This window comes from Microtus pennsylvanicus, chromosome 15, assembly GCF_037038515.1.
Source record: "Microtus pennsylvanicus isolate mMicPen1 chromosome 15, mMicPen1.hap1, whole genome shotgun sequence".
In the NCBI taxonomy this organism is placed as follows: domain Eukaryota; kingdom Metazoa; phylum Chordata; class Mammalia; order Rodentia; family Cricetidae; genus Microtus; species Microtus pennsylvanicus.
In genome coordinates this window covers 72,786,698-72,808,884 of record NC_134593.1, presented here as the reverse complement: position 1 = coordinate 72,808,884, position 22,187 = coordinate 72,786,698, and the positions used below count along the sequence as shown (strand labels likewise).

The 22,187-nt window shown below is 35.5% G+C and overlaps 1 protein-coding gene across 2 annotated transcripts in view; it reads left to right on the top strand.

Moving 5' to 3' along the window:
- Fgf14 (fibroblast growth factor 14) overlaps nt 1-22,187 on the top strand; it is a 455,655-nt gene that overhangs the window by 272,833 nt on the left and 160,635 nt on the right. The gene's annotated exons all lie outside the window — the stretch shown is intronic.

The following is a 22,187-nucleotide window of genomic DNA, read 5'->3' as shown; positions in this document are numbered from 1 at the left end:
TGGGCAATTATTAGGCTCTCTTGTTCAGCTAAATGAGAGAATCATAATTTTAAGTGAAAGGGCAAGGGTAGGAGGAAGGGCAGGAGAGAATGAGAGCGAGAAGAAAGAGGAAAAAATAGAAAAAAGTAAAGTAAGGGAAAGAGGAAAGGAACATTTTCAGATGTCTCTCTGACTCAGGTACCTTGAGTCATCTGGGTGCGGTGCCCCCACCCCGGAAAAACACAAAGTGGCAGATTAAAGTTCAGCTGGAAGTTCATCTCTGAACCTTTAGACCAATCCAAGGTGAAGGTTCCTGTAATGTGGGAGACTTCATGATGGGAAAGGTAGGAAAGCAACCAGGAAATAGCCTTTTCATTTCCTGAAACTAATTATAAAATGACTACATTTTTAAAAAAGCACTGTCTGTTATAAAACAGACAAACATCATCTGTAGTTTCAGAAGTCAGGATTAACGTTAATTCTAGACAGGGCAGGGGGTATGGGATCACTGGTTGGACATGGCATGTGGGGTTCTCATGGGGTAAGATAAACTTTTCTGCCAACATATGGACAGTACATCATGAGTATTTTCACTTTCTTAGAATTAATTTAGCAATATACTGCTGATAAAAATGCCCTCCTCTATTAAGTATACTTCCATTAACAAAGTAAAATTAACCTGAGACTACCAAAGTTGCCAAGTTGTCTGTGCACAATAACTTACATGAATGAAGTGTGATCGATACACTCAAATACTCCATACTGAGCAGTGAGGCAACCTGGAGTGCCTCGGCAAACACGCACTGAAGCCAGGACTTATCTTCAGATGTTGAAGGATGCAGAAATATGAAGCATCTACTGATCAATATAGTTTTATGTACACTGTAACTGGGACAGCTCATAATTTTCATATGACCTCATGCTGTGTGTTTTTGAGTCTTACATTTGAAAACCTGGTTTTATATTTCTGCAAGTGCTCTAATAAAAACTGAATGGGAGGTATAGATGGTACATTTAACATGGCTCTAAGATTTCAGAAATTGTGCAGGACCCACCAGGAACTAAAATCTTCTAAATTATGCCTATTGAGGAGGAAGTAAATAATGCTATTACATTGATCTTGTTAGTGGGTTGCTAAGTTGGATATTAATCAATTGCTTGGACATAATTAATTTTTACATGCAAGCGCCATGTATTCATTTGCTTTAGATGTAATGAAAAAGCTAGTGAGATACTGATTGTTATGAACTTACAGAATTTGGAAATAACTACATGATACTATTTTCTATTTAATCAGTTAATGTACTATTGTCTAAATCAGGCCAGAATTTAAGACCAAAAGAAATCAGTGATGTACTCTAAAATTGTCTTTTACAAGAATATGTTTAATGGATGAAATGTTTGTCATTATTCAGTTTCATAGTTCTGCAGAGATGCTCAGAGTTTCAGGTGCTTCACTGAAGAACTCCCTGTACTCAGCAGACCTTAGTGCCCATTTGTGGCTTTGTGGTGCAGTTGTCATATATATGTTTTGGAGTCATGTTAGCAGGTTTCCATTGTGTTCATCTGGCTTTTCTTTTCTTCTGTCAGAAAACAGGAAATGAAGGCCACCAGCTTTAAAAACCTTATATCACTAGGATTCTGGTCTCCAGAATGACTTTTATATTTTAGGAAGTCGCCTTTCTTAACATCCTTGAGGCTAAAAAGACAGGTTTCAATGGGCATTGCTTGACAGAAAGCTTAGCCCTCCATGAGCTTTTGAAAAATCCTATCAAATTAACTATTTACAATGTGGTTGCTGTGGGAACTCCTTCAGCCCATTCTAGGCTATTATGGAACTCTTTTGTATGCCAATATGTGGCTACATTGTGCCTCCTCTCTGCCCAAGGAGGCAAAAACACAAGATGAATTTTGTTTTCTGTAAGAAGCAGCAGAAAGTATAACAGGAATTGGGCCACAGCTTAGTAATAGAGGCAGCAGGAAGGTGTTGGAGATTTGAAATGCAATGGGAATAGAAAGAAACAAAGGTTAAATTCTTAAAGAAATAACTAGATAATACTTTGGTAGAAGTAGCATTCCCATTGGGATTTTATCCATGAGTGGTTGCACTAAACAAAGGTGGAATAGAACATACTTGAGAGAAAGGGGCAGAGACATCTTCCTACTGAACATGTGCTTCCTGGGTGTCAGGCAAGCTATTATGTTGATGCTGAGGAGAGCAGTCACAACAGAGGGGAGAAGGGAAAAGAGTCTGGAATAAAGTTTGAGTGGAATGGGGCTGATATTCATCATTATTTCCTAGAAGCTTATGTGTTATTTTCTGGAAATTGAGCTAGATTCTGTAATTGAAGATTTTTAGCAGAGCCAGGGAAGGGTTCATTAGTCATGAAACATGACCAACCAAAAAGGGTATTAAGGGCACATTTAAAAGTATGCTCCATCAACCCTGTAAATTTTTATTTTTCTTAAATAATTTTTAACTTTAATTGTTTTTATTGAGCTATATATTTTTCTCCACTCCCATCCCTTCCTTTCCCTCCCTTTCTACCCTCTCCCATGAACTCCATGCTCCCAATTTACTCAGAAGCTCTTGTCTTTTTTTTTACTTCCCATGTAGATTAGATTCATATATGTCTCTATTAGGGTCGTCTTTGTTGTCTAGGTTATCTGTGATAGTGAATTATATGTACACTGGTTTTTCTTTGCTTTATTTCTAAAAGTCACTTATAAGTGAGGACATAATTTTTGTCTTTCTGTGTCTGGGTTACCTCACTATTATGATGTTTTCGAGTTCCATCCATTTGTCAGTACATTTCAAGATGTTATTATATTTTTACCCATTGTGTAGTATCCCAATGCGTAAATGTACTACATTTTCCTTATCTGTTCTTTGTTCAAGGGGAATTTAGGTTGTTTCCAGGTTCTGGCTACGACAAATAATGCTGCTATAAACATAGGTAAGCACATGACCTTGTGGTATGATTAAGTATCTTTTGGGTATATTCCAAAAAGTGGTATTACTGGGTCTCAAGAAATTAAGTTCCTAATTTTCTGAGAAATCACCATACTGATATCCAAAGTGGTTGTACCAGTTTGCACTCCCACCAGCAATGGAGGAGTGTTCCCTTTACCCTAGTTGTTTTCCAGCCATAAATTGTCATCCCTGTATTTTTACTCAGCCAGGTTGTTAATTTATTCTTCTGCTACTCCTAAGCAATAGGCTTGCCACTGTGACACAAAGATATCTCAGCTTTGACCTCAGCAAGTTGTGGTTCTTTATATAGCCTGGTCAACAAGAAACCTTTTATTTCTGGATGCACATTCTACAGGAATTTAATATGAAGTTGTGTAGCTATGAATTGGTCTTTATTCAAAGAAAATTTGTAAAGTTACTGTATATTGTTTCCCATTATATTTTCACTGACAGTAGGGATACTTGTCTGGTGAATCAGGGAGACGTAATTCCTAAGACCTTCCTGGATGGTGGAGCAAGGTCAAGAATAGCTCACTCTAAGAAGAACTATTTCTACAGAATCTGATAGAAAAGTTTTCTCTGGAGTGATTCAATGGGGTGGCCCCACTTCAAATATCATGCATATATAATATTAGGCTATTTTATATTCAAAATATTACTATGTGACATTGAAATTTCACATAAGGTTTCTTTACAACTTTCAGAATTTGTTTATTTCTATGTTATCTGTGTCTAATTTTAGACATCAGTTGCCTGAGTAGGAAACACTACATCAAATTAAAACTTATTATAGCACACATGATTTCTTAGTTAAACTTTGAATTTATCAATAATGTATCATTCCATAACAAGAGTGGATAAATCTGAAGCTGATCTTTTATCCTAGCATGCAAAAATTAAAATCCAGACTTTTAAGAAAAATGTATAAGGAAGGAAGTAAAACCATAGCCAGCAAATGTTCTGATAACCTCCACTGCTTAATGGGAATTTCTTTATCAAATCCAACAAGAAAGTAAAATAATTACCATACCTAATATGACAATGAAGAATATTTTCAAGCTAACTTGCATTATTTCATGAGGTATTTATCTTTGTACACAGTGCTGTGCTGGCAAAATGAATATATTTTATTTAAATGTACCAGAAGCTTTCCATGGCTATGGCCCCTGTAGGAAGGGGCTAACTTTTTAAAAGCACTCCTGTATATTATTCAGTCTACTCTACATACCAGACCAGCTGGTTAACTGGTTTCCCAAGAACTTCAAACCCACAAACAAAGAAAGTACAAATGAAACATACCCTCTATTATCTCTATTCTCAGTCAAAATCCCATTCATTTTTATTCTGAACCTAAAAGTGCAATGTAGTTTAAAAGAAAATTAAACTGAATTAAAACAATTTTCCATGGAGAATTTCTAAATTCCCCATTAGACAGCTATAGACATAGTCAATAAACTCTGAATGATCAAAACTGTGCTATTTTCTCATCTAGACTCCTAGAAATAACAAATTCAATTAATCTAAAATTTCACTCAAAGGATCCTACAGATAAAGCAAACCATATGTTATGAACATTTTTGGCCAAGTGACAAAATATATTATGTTTAATCCTGGAATATAGATCAGCAATAGATCAGACATGATTCCTGGTTTTGATCTCCCAATGTGCAGATAAAATATGCACAGAGGGGTACCTATATTGATAAAAATGAGCTGAAGATATATTTTCTGATTATGCCTAAGATAGGGATAGGATTGGAGTTCAGTCTTGATCTTCCAGATAGATATCCACAAGTATGTAGCTTCTGTGGACCTCAGATCTTCATCTCCAAAATGTGATACTACAGTGATCTCTTACAGGATGCAGTCAGCAGAGAAAATTAATAAACATCATCATTATTTATTTTGATCTCATTACATAAGATTCAATAAATAACTCTTTTGTCTTTCCCATTTCTTCACTAAATTGAAAAAAATATTAAAAAGTTTCTAGGCACTTTCCTTTTCTGTTTTTTTATTTTTACTTAAAAATTCCCACCTCCTCCCCTCTTCCCATTTTACTCCCCCTCCCCCATTCCCCTCCCCCTTCCCCTTCTCCCTCGCTCTCCAGTCCAAAGAGCAGTCAGGGTTCCCTGCCCTGTGGGAAGTAGGGCAGAAGTGATTTAGGTATATATATATATATATATATATATATATATATATATATATATATATATATATATATCCATTCAATGAGAATACCTTAGAAGCACTGTGCTAGCTCTTTTCTATCCCTTAATCCAGAGTTAAAAGACTCAATGAAATTATGTGTTTATTACTGTATATCAGTGATTTGTATGAACTAGTATGGAAGAAAAGGAAGACTTACACAGTTCCTCACCATACATCAGTACACACAGGACTATTTTTAAGACATGGAGCTCACTGGTCATGTTTTTCCCACGGTCCCGTCCCTCTGTAGTTTCATCACTTTGGGACAGGCTTAGTTCTGTGACATCCTTCCTTTCTGTCCAGACCAAGAGACCTTTAAAGTGAAACTGTAAATGGAAAGAAACCTTCCTATAGACTCCTGTCTTCCACATTCATCCCTCAATACTAGAAAAAACAAGAGTTCTTCAAAATGCCCTATTTTCTTCCAATCTACTAGCTATTTCTAACACAAACAATGCAAATATCAAAATGTGTGCTGATCAAGTAGATAAGTGACATGAAAAAAGAATAAAAAGTCTGTGAGGAAAAATTACAATATGTGGACTCTAACTTTTTGGCCATTGTGGTAATCTTAAACACAAAATACTAGAACTCTGAAAATATATGATAAAATAAAAATTGTTCAGTAACTGTTAATGGCAGAAAGAAATTTTATGTAACTAATAGCTTACATATTTTATTGCTGTTTGATGAGCTGTAAAAACAAAGACATTTTTCAGGCTTTTAGTTATGATGACATGCCTAATAAATCAGACATCACCATTACACCACAATTTCACCTTTGTTTATTTACATTAATTAATCTTTATCTAGGAGACAATATTTATCTTTTTATTGCTGCATTTTCACTTGAACAAAGATTGGTTGTAGAATACAATCCATTACAGTTTCGCTTCCAAGTCATCAATCTAACTAAAAAGATGAAGACAATTAATTTAAATTAACTTAGTGACTAAGCTGCATTACAGTTGAAGATAAGTTTCTAACTCAGAAAAAAGAAAATCATGTCTCCTGCCATGAGTGTGCCTAAACTGTCACCTCTTTATCTTGAATGGAGTATGCACACATTGGACTTTCCTCCTTTTAGTGAGGCAATAAGAGTTTATCAGGCTCTTAACATGTCTAAGAATGTGAAATGTGTGGAGGATTTAAAGAGACACAAGAATTCAAGAGACAAGCCATATGACAAACCTGAGCTCTGTCCCTAGAATCTACATAGTGTAAGAAGAGAATCAACTCCTGATAGTTGTCTTCTGGTGTCTACAAGCATGTTGTGTTGCATGCACATACTGACACACACACACACACACATACACATACACACACACACCACATACATAAATGAGATAGATAGGAATGCAGACAGGAAGATGATATAAATCATATTTTCAAAGAACATTCAGTGTCATAGGGGGTAAAGTCCCTAAACATAAAAGATTCAATGTGTGAGGTTTTAATTTAGGAAAATACTGAAAATAAAGCCTTTAAGGACTAAAATTTCCTACTCAAGACCTGAAGTATTTCTGATGTTTTTCTTGAAATTTATATTTGTTACTCATGAAAAGGAATAAGTGTTCCCTCCCACACAATGTAAATGTTCTCACCTATAACTTCAAAATAACCACACATTGCCTATTCTAAAGAAGAAATTGATACTGACACACACACAGGTTAACACTTTTAAGTTAAACACAGTGAGAACGGAAAACATTATGAATAAGTCAAGTAAACATAAAAATGTTTCCTAATGTTTAATGTATGCAAAGATTATCTGAGATTGGTTAAAAGTGATTTATATATTTGGATTCAGTTTTCTACGTCTTGTCAGTTTTAGGCCTGAAAAGTTGGAGTTTAAGGTTCATTCTAGTTGATTCAGACTCAGGGAGCCTTGCTGATCAGAAGACATACACTAAGATTCTGTTAGGTAGTCTTGCTAGGAACACAATTATGTTTTATATGTATTTGTGAAACACACATTTTTAAGTAGAAGCAACATGGTTTTGGCCAGATAAGACATTCAGCTTTTAAATGCTTATGCAGAATCAAAGCAGTCCCTAAAAATGAAAATTCATTGGGTCAGCACAGTTTGTCCAAGAAGAGGAAACCATAACTTAATATTTCAAACAAATTAAATAAAATACATCTTTCCTGATTATCAATTATCACTCAGAAGCTTGTAAATCAGTTATTATTTTTTTTACTAAAGGTTTCTTTATTTATTAGCTATACAGTGTTCTGCCTGCATGTATGCCTGCAGGCCAGAAGAGGGCACCAGATCTTATTACAGATGGTTGTGAACCACCATGTGGTTGCTGGGAATTGAACTCAGGACCTTTGGAAGAATAGCTCGTGCTCTTAACCGCTGAGCCATCTCTCCAGCCCTGTAAATCAGTTATTGACAGTTTATCACCAATTATCTTATTGATGAAATTGTCGATTTTAAAACAGATAAGTATTTTTGACAAACTCACTTGTAATTTTTCAAGTTAAAGTAAATCACATTTACTCAGTCATAATATGCCTGAAACATTGTCATTATACCCTGTTCTTGCTTTATACAAATTGTGCCAACTCTTCTTGACCAAAACATTTTATTATCTTATTATATAATGGAATTTATAATAATTTCACTTTGCACTATGTAAAATGTCCCATATAATTGCAGATAGTATTTTTGAAATTGAAAATTTCTCTGCATTCTGCTACTAAAATAGTGTATGGAATATAGTAAATGGAAATTAAATACTGCAATGCTACAAAAGCAAAAATGGCGAACAAATTCATTCACACCACACAATGATGGAAGATGACCAAATTTATATTGTGGGCACCTGTGAATACCATTTTTGTGAGCTCACACATTTTGTTGTAAAAATAAATTAAATTTTTTTCATTGTGTCTTACATGAAATTTCAAGGAATTATAGTAACTCTTGTGGAAGCATACATTTATAACACAGATGAGAATATAGGGAGTTACTAATAATAAAAAGAAAGACCTGAACTTGTGGGGGTGATGGGGTAGAGGAGTTAGTGAGAAGTGATGGAAAATGGATATGATGAAAACATCTTCTGTATATCACTCTTCATTCACCCAAGGTTCTGGGATCATTGCAGAAGAAGAATTAGAAAAATGGTTAGAGCTAGACATGATGATTAAGTATAAGAAAACTATGTTCTTGGGTAGATGATGTGGATTCCCCTCTGTATGCTGTGAATACTATTGGTTAATAAAGAAACTGCTTTGGGATTTTGTAGTGAATATTAGGGCAAGGCAGAAATTACAAGCAGATAGATGTAGAGAGAGAGTAGGCAAAGTGGATAAGATGCCATGTAGCCATCGTAGGAGACAAATGCCAAATGTCATATGCTGAAAGGAACCTCCTGGTAGGCCACAACCACATGGCAATACACAGGTTAATAGAAGTGGGTTATTTAAGATGTAAGAGCTAGCTAGAAATATGCTTAAGCTATTGACCAAACAGTATTGCAATTAATAAAGTTTCTGTGTAATTGTTTTGGGTCTAGGCAGCAGGGAGCAAACAAGTATCCTCCGACTACAGGTAGATAGGTGGGCAGTTGCACAAATGAACTTTGAATAGTTGTGACAGCATATATAAGATCTGCTCAAGCTCAAACCAGACAAAATCCCAGCATGGAAAGGAAAGTCTGGCACAAATTTAAACCCTTAGCTGAGTGAACCATTAACACTTAGTAAATACTATGACAAGGAAACTCAGTTTTCTTTAAAGATATAGCTGTTGGTGAGTTGATCACATGCCATGCAGGTGGAAGGCCACACATCAGGAGTATATGGGTTTAAAAACTTTCCTTGATGGGTTTAAAAATACAAAAAGGCACAAAGTTGGGTAGGTAAGGAGGGGAAGGCAAATCTGGGAGGAGATGAGGAGGCTGAATATGATTAAAATACATTATACAAAATTCTCAATAATATAGAATGAGTAAAAATACTTTGCATAAATATACAAATTAGTCAAAGAATAAATGCAAGATATAAGAAAGAAAAGAAGCAAATGAGTGACCCAGACATGTCAGTGCTAAATACACAACATGAAGGAGTGATGAAGGTAGAGGGAAGAGAGCAATTCCTGTAGCTAACAGAGCCTGAGACACTGTTCAGGACAACCCACACCACAGCACACAGTGGTGAGAAGACAGGGATGCCCCTGGGTGAATAAAGTGGGGGAAGTGATATCCTAGAATAGAAATGTAAGCATGAAGATATAGCCACGGGAAACCACTGCCACAAGGTCTTGGTTAGTTGGAGCTGATATCAATCACAGTAAATGATAAAGCAGCTGATAATGAATAGGATTAAATGGCTTGAACATCACGATGCTAAATCCTGCATATGTATGGTGAATGACTTCAAATATAAGAAACACCTTTGTATTTGATGTAATCAAGCCAGGATAAAAGTTAAGGAAGCTATAAGAAACACTGTAGAAATAATTCATGTGCATCTTTCATTTCTTGTGTGCAAGTTGCTATTTTGCTTTGAATATGTTTATCTTCATAGGAAATAGCATAATTAGGCATTGTTTTTGCCACCACTTTTTAGATTAGGGAACTGGAACATAGGGAGATTAAGATTTCTGCCCCAATTTATACAAGTGGAAACTGGTAGCCCCTAAATCAAATCAAGCAGCCATGGTCTAGTACTGGACGTAACTGTTTTGTTCATTCTCCCAAAACCATACAGCAAAAGGCAAAAATACATGACACACATAACTGTGATCATGATGTCATCATAAATGTTATGTTTAAAATATGAGAGATTTGGAACAGGGAAGATAGCTCAGTTGGCAAAATATTTGCCTTGCAAATCTAAGAACCTGATACCCAGAACTCATGTGGAAAAGCTCAGGGTGGTGGTGTATGATGGTAAGTCCAGTGCTAGAGAAACAGAATCAGGCAGCTCCCTGTACTTTCTGGCTGGCCAGGGTAGCCTGCTTGGTGAGAGCCAAACTAGGGAACACTCTTGTCAAATGAAGTTGATATTGCCTGGATAATGACATCCAGTGTTGTCATTTGTCAATCCCCATGTGTGTTCATCTGAGCACACACACACACTTACAGAGAGAGAGAGACAGAGACAGAGCGAATGCACACACACATACATGTATATTCACACACATGTATACACAGGAAAAAATTAAAACCTTACAAAAGTATGGGAAATTTTAACTGAAGCTATTTGAAAATATTATAGGCCTCTATATTTCATATCACTGTTTTGGGAAAATTAATCTTGTTTTCAAATTGGTTTTTGATGAATGTACTTAAATGTCTCTGTTTTTAATTGTTTTGTTTTTATCTTGATTTATTCTCAAATATTTTTGATTTCCTTTACTAGTTTATTTAATATAGAAAATATTGGGACCAAGGAATGCATTTTCTATTTCTCAGGATCCTATAAAAGTTTTACTCTAATAAGGTAAAAAAGAAAGTATTAATTTAAAGGAATTCTCAAGTTCAATCATGTAACACGATTAATAAAAGCTCAGAGACAGATATTGGGGTTCAACCTGAAGATCAGAAAAGCAAAGTAGCCAGCCAGTAGCTCTTAACGTGACCTCAATCCAAAATGGAGAGCCTGCCTTCAGGAAACCTCAGAATGAGAATGACTGAGAGCTGTTTCCTCTGGTTATATAATCCTCTCTAGGGCTGGGTTTAAAGATACTTAGCACTGGGATTAAAGGCGTGCACCGCACTGTTTCCATGGCAAACTAGTTGTGACTACTAGAGTTAAAAATGTGTGTTACCACTGTCTGGTCTGAAAGGCTGACCAGTAGGGCTGTTTTACTCTCTGATCTTCAGGCAAGTTTTATTTATTAAAATATAAATGAAATGACAGTACACAATCAAATGTTTATTAAGTAGCCAGTTTAATTAATTTTGAATCAAATAATAAAAAAATATGTTGGGGTGAGGTAAGTGAAACTGAATTGTGTCAACACCCTGATATTTCAAGGCCAGTGAAGTTCCACTTCATTCCTATAACACAGATTTAAAAGTTTTAACTGGTTCATCTAAGATTAATAAGTAAATTTATTTCTCAGAATTTCATTTTAAAAACAGAAACTTGAAACTGAAATTCCAAATATAATATGACCAAAAATCAATTAAAATTTTATCACATGTAGTGGTTAGCTACACAAATACTATAGAAAAGAGTGATAAAACAACTGAAATTCTCAATGAGCTCCCCAGTTGATGAAGAGGAACTGCAATGAAAGATAAAATAGAAGAAATAAAAAATTATGTCTAAGCAAATGACTAAGGAGATAGTGATAGGTTTTTAGTATATAAACCTATGAAACTCGCCAGTGGCATTTTACCTTGACTTTAAAATATAAGTAAGAAGTTGAAGGAAAATGAGTGAAATTAACCCCTATACCAAAAGAAAAAAAATCTCCCGAGTCCCTTGAAAGGACTGTAAGTCATTTAACAAGGTGACTGAGAAACTGAAAGTGCAGCCTCGTGTCAAGGAAAGCTTTCAGCTCTACAAAAAATTGTCATTGTCTTTTAGCCGCTGATCCCCAGGAAAACTAAACATTAAGTGCCTCTCAGCAGTGCACAATGCAGTGAGCAAGAACATAGAACCTGGGAAATGATGCTATAGCCATAGATGGGTGCTAGAAGGGACCTACTAATAGGATTTGAATTTGGTCCCACGATATGGACAAGGGTCTAAACTGGAATGTGACCTACAGCAGGTGCTATCAGATATTCCTTTTCAAGTTTAGTTTTTCTCTTCTCTGTGTTTTGTTTGACGTCTATAGTCTCTCTTCATTCTTTTCTTCTTTTCTCACTTGGCCTTCTTTTTCCCCAAAATAATAATCTTAATAAATTCAAAAACTTCTTCTTTCCTTCATTTTTATAAACTATATCTCAATTTTGAAATGAGGCCCTAAAAGTGAAGCATTCAAGTGACAGGAGCCTCTGTCTCTTTGTCTTAAATTCTCCTTTGCAATGGTGTCGACCCTAGAAATATAGATCCTCCTTTAAGTTTGGTGTCTGCTTTATAGCTTAGAGGACATTTGAATTCATGGGGATTATATTATATTTCAGTATTCTTATATTTGATTATGTTTCTATATATTTGTATACATTCTATGGATAATCTTGAATATCTTGATTAAATTTATTTGTGGTCTCATTATTTTTCTAATTAATTGTTTTATCATAGCCAGGATTCAATTTTTTACTTTTAAAATGCAATAATGAAAGGACAGACTCAGCAGGATATTTTTTTATAGTCACCTAGGCTGATAGTGAAAGTATTTTTCTCATTTTATTTCCTTTTTTTTTCTAGTAGACTACATAATAGATGAAGTTCACTCGGGATCTTCCCATTTAAATACTGCCAAACAGTTTGATTCCTTTTTCAAAGCAAATAATGGTTATAGGAATAATCTCTATTATGTTTCACCATTTAAATGGCTAAGGGAGCTTACATCTTTGCTTCCTCACCTCTACAGAGATATAGGTTGGGTCTCTGTTGCATGCTTATTGTTGAGAAATGGAACGTGGAACTCATAGAAGGCCATTCTGTGACTATATAGATGAAAACAGAAAGTGATCTTAACACATAACACAGAGAACGGAATGGTGAGTTCCTTATGGAAAGTCTGGAAAACTATAGGCTTTCTTCTATTTGCTTCTAAAGCAAGTTATATTAGAAGGTAATTAATTAAAATTTGAAAGGTGTTAGATAATAATATGAAAATTTACACACATATAAATGTTATATCCAAATTTCATTTAGCAAGGCAATTTATAACATGAGTTTGTGAACCAAAGGGTCATTTGGCTGACCTGGGTAGATATTTTTGTTTTATGAATATTTCTTTTCTATTTCAGTAGTTAGTAAAATTGACTTGCTTCCTGAAGGAGTTGAAGGGACTAAACAAATGAAAAATGAAGTATTAGGAGATGATAAAGTTACAATTCTTTCTTCCTCTTTTAAAATTATTAATTAATTAATTAATTTTATTTATTTATTTATTTTCGAGACAAGGTTTCTCTGAGTAGCCCTGATGGTTCTAGAATTCACTGTATACCAGGCTGGTTTTGAACTCATAGAGATCCATCTGCTTCTACTTCCCAAATGCCGGGATTAAAGATGTGGCCCACTATCACCTAGCTAATAAAATGACAGTTTTATTAGAAACTACTTCATTTGGTCCTATCTCCCTCTAAGTCTTCATCAGGAAGTTTATTTGTCAAACACTTGAATGAAAAGCACGAAAGAAAATCTGAGACATGTTTATTGACCTGCTACCTTGTCTGGGTAGTATAAAACAAAAATGTAGCTGGTTTAAATGGTAATCTGAGGTTGGTTTGCATCTAATAATTAGTTTAATCTAAGGCTTAATTTTGTATTTAAATTCAGTTAATGCTATTTCTGTGGTTCCTATGCAACTGTTTCTTAAACTCCATCTTTCCTGTCACGTTGGACCTGATTCTGCAGCAATAATTTTAGAAATGTATATGTAATTAAAATCAACCATAAATACTACTGTAAAAGGAGTTATCTACATGTTTATTCTCAGTCTTACACACTCAGGTCTCATCCTTCACTGAGAAGTCTTGAACTTGAAAATAACAATGCATTGTACAACACTGTCCATTAACATAGCACACATAAGAACCCACCTAAATTAAAAAAAACATTTTATAATATGATAAGCCATTTTATAAATGACTGAAATGAAATAGTGGTGGTTTTTTTTTGAGACAGGGTTTCTCTGTAGCTTTGGAGCCTGTTGTAGTGATAGTGATATTTTATTTGTATTTTAATAAATAAAACTTGCCTGAAGATCGGAGTAAAACAGCCACCACACTGGCTAGCCATACAGATCAGTCAGTGGTGGTACTTAACGGGGTAAGTCGAGTCAAGCTTGGTTGAACTTTCCTATGGTGCAGCTAGATTAGGTCTGACATCACCTGCTTTCTAACTAGTTAGATGGTGCATTTAATGGGAAGACCCTTCACAATCAACACTGACCTAATCTGGTCTTGGCTTCACCTACATCTTTAATGTGTTGGAAGAATCCTGATGTGAAATAAGGACTACTGAATGATGTAGGAAGCCTCGGTGTTTGGCCTCCACACCAGATTTCACATATGACAGGGATGATATACTTACCTGCACTTAGGCATGGGTGTTCTTTAGAACCATTATTTATCAGTTATTAAAATAGAAGCTAAAACTAATTACTTGTTATGGAAGACATGTACTAATGTTGAAAGTATTCATATTATGAAATTATGATTTTATATAACTAAATTTTAATAACAATATTATAAAATAGGTAAAAATTTAAGATGTCGGTTGATTCTAAACCAATATCCACCAAATTATCATGTTTTCAGTGTTTCTCCTGTGTGTGGTAACTATGATGTCTTCTCCAGTAGGAGATTATCTTTGACTTCACCCTTTTAGTCTCTGGACTGACTTTCTCATAAGGCCACATTCACTGCTGTCTGTTTCAAAAAACCTGAATATTCTTTGAAATGTCAGGAGAAAAAACGATAATGAGAGCTGCATGTAGCAACATTCTTCACATGTCCCCCAAAATGTTTCTTCTTACAGTTGCATCATTCTGCCATTCAGATTTATTATTCCTCTGTAATTTTCTGATCTACTTGTAAAAAAATAGCTTTGGTTTAATACAGCTTCCTTTCTGATGCTGGGGACAGAAAGTAATAGATTAGCAAGAGAGACAAGAGCAGAGTCATGAAGATAGCAGAAGTTATGTAAAGAAAGGCTCTAGAGTTAATGAGATCAAAATGGAGAAAGTAAGTGCTTGTGGGTACCTCACCCTTAGTGATATATCTACAATGCAACTCAAACAGATAAGACACAGGGAACATCACTGATGAGAGGGAGGAAGAATATAAAAGTCAAAGAACCAGAACTCATGATGCTTGAGAGTATCTTCTACGCGTGAAAGGGAAGCTGTACCTATGAAATCTCAGTAAATACAGTTTCCTAAACAAGACCTACACAGTAATAACATCAGTTGACATGCTAATGCTGGACAGAGAAATGTCACAATGTTCCACTACTACATGAAATGCTTTTGGCAGTCGTCTACTAGGAACTGGAGAATGGGTTTTCTTCGGGTTGACACCCCAATAAATTATTCAATCTCACATATTAAGTCGGCATATCTATGCATGTATATATGCAAATATATTAAGTCAGCAATATATACACATGAAAATATATATATATATATATAATGCAAACACATATGTATATGTGCTCCAACAATTATTAAAGAAGAGGATATCATTAATTTGAAAGGAAATAGGGTGCAAGGAAGGAATTGAATGTGGGAAAGGAATGATAAAAAATTCTCAAAAAGGAAAAACCTCTTGAGAGTCCTTTACTTTAAAAATCTAAGTACACTGTGTAACAAAGGCGAACATCTGATAATTGCAGAGTAGGCAAACAAGCCACAATGAACTTATAACAAGGACGTGGAAGCCTAACTCTGCTGTGCAAAGTTGTATTTCAGAACTTCAGGAGAGAACTTGAGCTGTCCAGGAATGTTTGATAACTATATGAATTTTAAAAACTTCACTAATGCAAATGCAATGTATCAAACTCTTTTTTTTTTGTTTGCCCCTTAAAATGGAACATAGTTCTCACTTTTATTCTTGTCATTAGTGAGGCTTGTGCATTGGGAACCTATTTAACAACATTGTTAATGAGCTCATTCTAATATCTTCATTTGTGATAGCTGCATTAGGTAGACTTCTGAGCCTGCTTGTTATAGCAAGAGTGTTGTGCAACTATTGCACATATAACAAGTTTCTCCCTTGCTGTGGGAGAATGCTCTTGTACACTGTAAAGATTTGTTACTCATATTAGCTTAATAAAATGATGATTGACAAGTAGCCAGGCAGGAAGTATAGGAAGGCAAACAGACTAATAGAATTCTGGAAAGAAGAAAGGACAGATAGTCACCAGCCAGACAAAGAGAAAGCAAGATGAGAATTCCTCACTGATAAAAGGTTTGAAACCACATGATTAAAAATAGATAAGTTAATTTAAGTTGTACGAGTAGTTAATAATAATCCTGAGATAATAGGCCAAAGAGTTTGTAATTGATATTATGTTCCATGTGTTTCTTTGGAACTGAACGGCTGCAGGGCCAGGTGGGACAAAATCTACCATTTATATTTTTTAACTCCTTCCCCTCATTGCTATTTCTGTATCTCTGTTTCTCTCCTCTTTTTCTATCTTTTCAGTAGATCTCATAGAACTGTTGAACAGTTAACACACTATCTTCTGAGTGATGAAAACTAATACTTTTTCAATATACTTCCATTGCTGATTAACAACTAATAAACATAAACTCCAGTGATAACATATATGGTGTGCTTTGCAAAGACATGACTACATGTCTTTGCTTCATCTTCACTTTTACTGTGTGTCTTTGCTAAATAGTTTTGCATATGTGAAACAAACTCGTAGACAACTCTAAAAGCTAATAAATGACAAAATGGTAGTACAAATGCCTAAAGTTTTTGTTTGAAAGCCATTTTTTTCATAAAAAATATTTTCTATTTTTTAAAGAATGAACTTAATAATAATGCATTTGGATTAATTTTCTTTAATTGCCTTTAAGGGAATTTTCTGTTTAAAATTTTCTATCACTAATTTACTTCTTACATATTATTATTGCTATTGTCTTTCCATACTATCTTAAATTTTAAAGGCAATTCATTTAAAAAAAAGAATAATTTCTAGGATTGTTTTATCTCAGGATTCAGCATTTAGTGATTCAACACTCTGGCACCAGAGAAATTTCCCAGATATAATATAAATGCTTCAGTTATTTTTAACTGAAAATATTTTTAAAGTTAATCTCCACACAATTTAACAGCATGTGAACAACCAGAGATGATGGTATCTGCTACTAGGTGAATATGGTCTGTCCAGGGAATTTCATGGTTGTGCAGCCATATTGCCTCAACCTGCATTGATTCCCACTTTCTAGCAGTGTAACAGCTTACATCTGGGCAATAAATGGAATTCAAAGTAGAACAAGCACTCATGAGTTTCTTAAGAACAGACAATTCTCATGCACCAGGGATAGATCCTGGTCCTACTGCCAGGTGCCTCACAGATAGCTCAAGCTTCACCCCTGTCTCTCACATGTGGAGGGCCTAGTTTGGATCCATGGAGTCTCCACAGCTGAGTTTCTAAGAGCTTGATTCAGCTCTCTCTGTAGATTTCTCTCTCATGATACTGACCTCCTTTGCTCATATATTCTCTCCTGCCTCTATTCAGTTGGATTCCCAAAGCTTGGCCTGGTGCTTGGTTGTGGATCTCTGCGTCTGGTTCTCAGCTGCTGAATGAAGATTGTATGATGATGAGTTGGGGGTATTCACCAATCTGATTATAGGAGAAGGCCAGCTCGGGCTCCCTCTCCACTATTACTAGGAGTCTTGGCTGGGGTTACTGTTATAGATTCTTGGGAATCTCCCTAGCACCAGGTTTCTCCCTAATCCCATAGTGCCTCTTTGGTGGTGGTGCTTGCATTTAATCCTAGCACTCAGGAGGCAGAGGCAGTGCGATCTCTGAGACTGCGGCCCACGTGGTCTACAAGAGATAGTCCAGGACAGGCTCCAAAGCTACAGAGAAACCCTGTCTCGAAAACTCTTTCATTGCTCTCCCACTCAGTTCCTTTACCCTCTCGACCGTCCCATTGCCTTCTGTTACCTCATGTTCTCATCTCCCATCCCCTCCCCTTTGACGGCATCCCTGCCCTCAGTTTACTCAGGAGACCTCATCTAATTCCCCTTCCCTGTGTTTCTCTTAGGATCTTCCTGTTACCTAGCTTATTGGAGCCCATTCCCTATGGTGGGATGCCATGCTCAGCCTTAATGCAAGGAAGGAACTTGGACCTGGCCGAGGTTAATGTGCCAGACTTTGCTGACTTCCCATGGGAGTCCTTACCCATTTGGAGGAGTGGATGGGGGCTAGGCTTGAGGTGGGGCAGGAAAAGGGGAGAGAAACTGTGGCTGGAATGTAAAGTGAAAGTTTTAAAATTAATTTAAAAAAGAACATACAGTTCTCTTCAATAATAGGGTATCTGGTTAACAACAATAAATTGCATCATTGAAGAATATTGTGAGGGTAGTTATCAAATGTCTTCATTAAAATAGTAATGACTATATGATACTATATATGTTAAATGCCTAGATTAGTCATTTTGCAATGTTCATATTCTTCATTGTATCCTTTCCTATACTATAAGTACAACTGATTTCATCTGTTAAAGTGTTTTGCTCAAAGAATGAAAAAAAAATTTAAAACTATAAAAATGTGAAGCACAGAAATTAAGGTATAATATAAAAATATATTGTCCAATGATATCTGAAGATTGATTTCAAATAACTATTTTGAATTTGGGAGATTCTATAAATGGCAAAACCAATCTGGACTTGTCAATCATTCCATGCAGCTTCCATTTGGCAGCCAGACCCAGTCACCACTAGCAATCATTCAAAAAGCCAAAATAGTTCAAAGGGTATATAAGAAACAAGCAAACATAAATCAAACAAATCCAAACCTTCCTAGCGGCAGCTATGATATATGATAAAGAGATGACCATAATTCCTACATATTTTAAGTAAACATCAATTTGATTCCAGATGACCAACTTGAGTGTTAAGAAAAGTCCTGGGGAGTTTGGGAAAGCTCATGTACTGAAGGGGTCACAAAAAAATGGGCAGGGTTGGAATCAATAATGGTTAAAAGATTGTTCCAAAGAACATTGACATGACTTTGCACCCCGGAAACTACTAATGTTCATAGAGTGGGATGGTGAACTATAATTTAGAGAATTTACTCTCTTATCTTATAGCTGGAGAAATAAAAGTAGGAAGGGTGTGTGAACAGCAAGAACCAAAGGAGGCCAATTAAAATATTTGCCCATTAAATACCACATACTGGAATTCAGAAAAATACTTATCTTAGAAGGCAAAGAATCAATACTCCAGGCTCTTTAGTCTATGAGGTATGAGTCATATCTGCACAACCTATGCTATGATATATATAAAGCTTTACAGGTAAATGGTCAAGGCTCTGTTCTAATAAAACTTTATTAAAGTGAACATTAAGAAAAGTTTAAACTGAAATCCACAGTTTTTTAAATCATGACTTAGACTTTTAAATATCCACTGGTAATTTTAACTCAAACACCACATGAAAAGTTGCTGTTGACAACCATTTTCACTGTTGAATTATTCACAACAGCTGAAAGATAAAAGCAATTCATAATTGTGCAGTCTTGAGCAGCAACTCTGACTGGGAGCACCCATGTCTCTTGGACCAATTTAAAGTATTCTCTGAAGTTTGCTAAATGAAACTTTTGGGAGGTGAGGGCTCCCAATGCCAAGAGCCACTGTTCTGCATACATCTTTCTTCATTGTAATGTTCTGAATATTTACCATGAAAGAGTTCAAAGTCTGCTGGATGAGAGCAGACATATATGGTCAACTTCAAAGCAAGAGTCTAGTATTAAAGCAAGAGTCTAGTCCACAGGAACCCTGAAGAGATAACAGAATGTGATTTTAGGAGGGTTGACTTTCTTCTAAAACAGCATTGTCAACCTGTGGGTTGTAACTACTTTGGGAGGAGTTGAATGACCCTTTCATAGGGGTCACATAGCAGATATTCTGCATATCAGATATTTATATTAGAATTCATAACAGTAACAAAATTACAGTTATGAGGTAATAGTGAAATAATTTTATGCTTGGGGTCACCACAGCAGGAGGTACTATATTTAAGGGTCATAGCTTTAGGAAGGGTGAGAACCATTTCTCTAAAATGTCTAGATTAAAGATTCCAGGCAATGAGCCGGGTGGTGGTGGCACACGCCTTTAATCCCAGCACTTGGGAGGCAGAGGCAGGCGGATCTCTGTGATTTCGAGACCAGCCTGGTCTACAAGAGCTAGTTCCAGGACATGCTCCAAAAACCACAGAGAAACCCTGTCTCGAAAAACCAAATAAATAAATAAATAAATAAGGATTCCAGGCGACATTTGCAAGTTGCCATTAGTTGGTCTAATATTACTGTCCTATGCCTCAGTTTTACTTTCTATAATATGAGAATAATAGTACTCACTGACCACAAAGTAAATGCTCTAACCAGGAAAGCTGGTCTTCCTGATGTGGAAGATAACAGTGGGGAGGGAATAGCATTCTATTTTGAGCTTACTCCCTGATTTTAATTAGCTTTGCAGAATGCCTTCCTTAATATTTGCCTTGAGGTTTGGAGCTTATGATCTGGGCCTCATTAAGTATAGAAGAGCTGTTCTATGTGGTTGTTTTTTAGATGATATTTAAACAAATAATACCTTACCTGGCTATACAAGGGTAACCTAAGCTCCTGGTTTTTGTCTTTTCTGGGAATGTCCTAGAGGCACATATTCACTTAGGGAGGAGGCCTTGGAACTGACTAGTGTACGCACTATCCTTACAAAGGCTGAGATCAGGGATGAGGATGATCTGCCGAGAACCACATCATAGGAAGCCAGGGCTGAGGCTTCCAGTCATTCATCCTCAACTTAGAATGTTTCTGAAGTGGAATATCAGCCTTCTCCCGGACAGACAATTTTCTATATGCATGAGATACTTGTGAGTATTTGCGTAACTGGATATTTGACAGATTATCCACTGTTTTCTATATAATGGAAATAATTAAACGAGCAATGCTTCTTAGGTTATAAATATAATCTGTTAATAATCTTTGGCATTTTAAACGTCATATTGACATTTTTCTAAAGTTTGCTTCTCCAGGATAGTCATGTATATTACTGTTGTCTGCTATATTAAAGGTAATAAAGAACAGGCTTTCTTGAAATTTGAAGCCGACTTTCCCTTTTTCCTTTTTCATTGTAATAACTAGAGTAACAGTGGCCACTACTGTCAAGTCATATAATTACACCATATTGCTCTCTCCCTGCTTTGTGTGGTGGGAACATTAACCTTTACCTGAAAGCATTTTCTGGGAACTTTAAGACATGCCATCTGGAAGAATATTACTATTGATTAAATAAATACTCTTTTTCTATTAGCCATGAATCTAGATGGTATTTATGAATAACCAATACTCCTCTAGAAACCAAGAATATAACATAGTAATTGTTCTTATTATTAAGCAATTGAGTCTTAAAATATTAAAAGCATAGAAAATATAGTTTCATACAAATAAGTTTATAATTAGTAATACCAAATAACAGTTAATGATCAACATAGAGTGATATAACCTGATTTTTTTAATCATTTCAAATATGAATTTGCCAAAAGTTCCCTCAATTCATTATTCTAAAAATGTTCGTCATAGCTACTAGAATAGGGTTAGGATTTTTGCCCTAGATTGATTCAAAATATTTGAGAGCATTTTAATTTATTATACCGTAGAAACACATTTCTGTTATCTAAGAATTTATTAATGTAAATTGGCATTTAGACAGAAGTCTACCTTTAAATGGCTTCTCCAGAATTTCTTATGCCTTAGAAAAGCCTGCTCTTTTCAGTGACAAGAGCAGGCAGCAGAGGGCCCTGCCAATTTAACTGTCCAGAGACTTGCTAAAACTGAGAACAGGTGTTTTTTTTAAAAAAAAAACAAAAAACAAAAAACATTTTGTGACCTCTCCTTGAAGTCTGTCCTTGTGAAGGGAAAACATTAGAGTTTCTCTGAAATGGAAAAGAAAGAAAGAAGGATACATGTATGGAACTGTCTTATTATGTTGGCATAATTTTGAAAAATCCAAATGTAGTGATTGATTCTATTTATAGATATCTAGCTAGGAAAGTCAAGAGCTTGTGTGGCATTCCAGGGTTGATTAGCTTTGCAACTGGGTAATTACAGCTCCAGCCAAGAGCATCCACCATGTGTGAAGTCTCTGCATATTGATGAAGGCTGTAAGTATATGGAAATGCCTTGGTAGACTGACCAGTTTGCTCT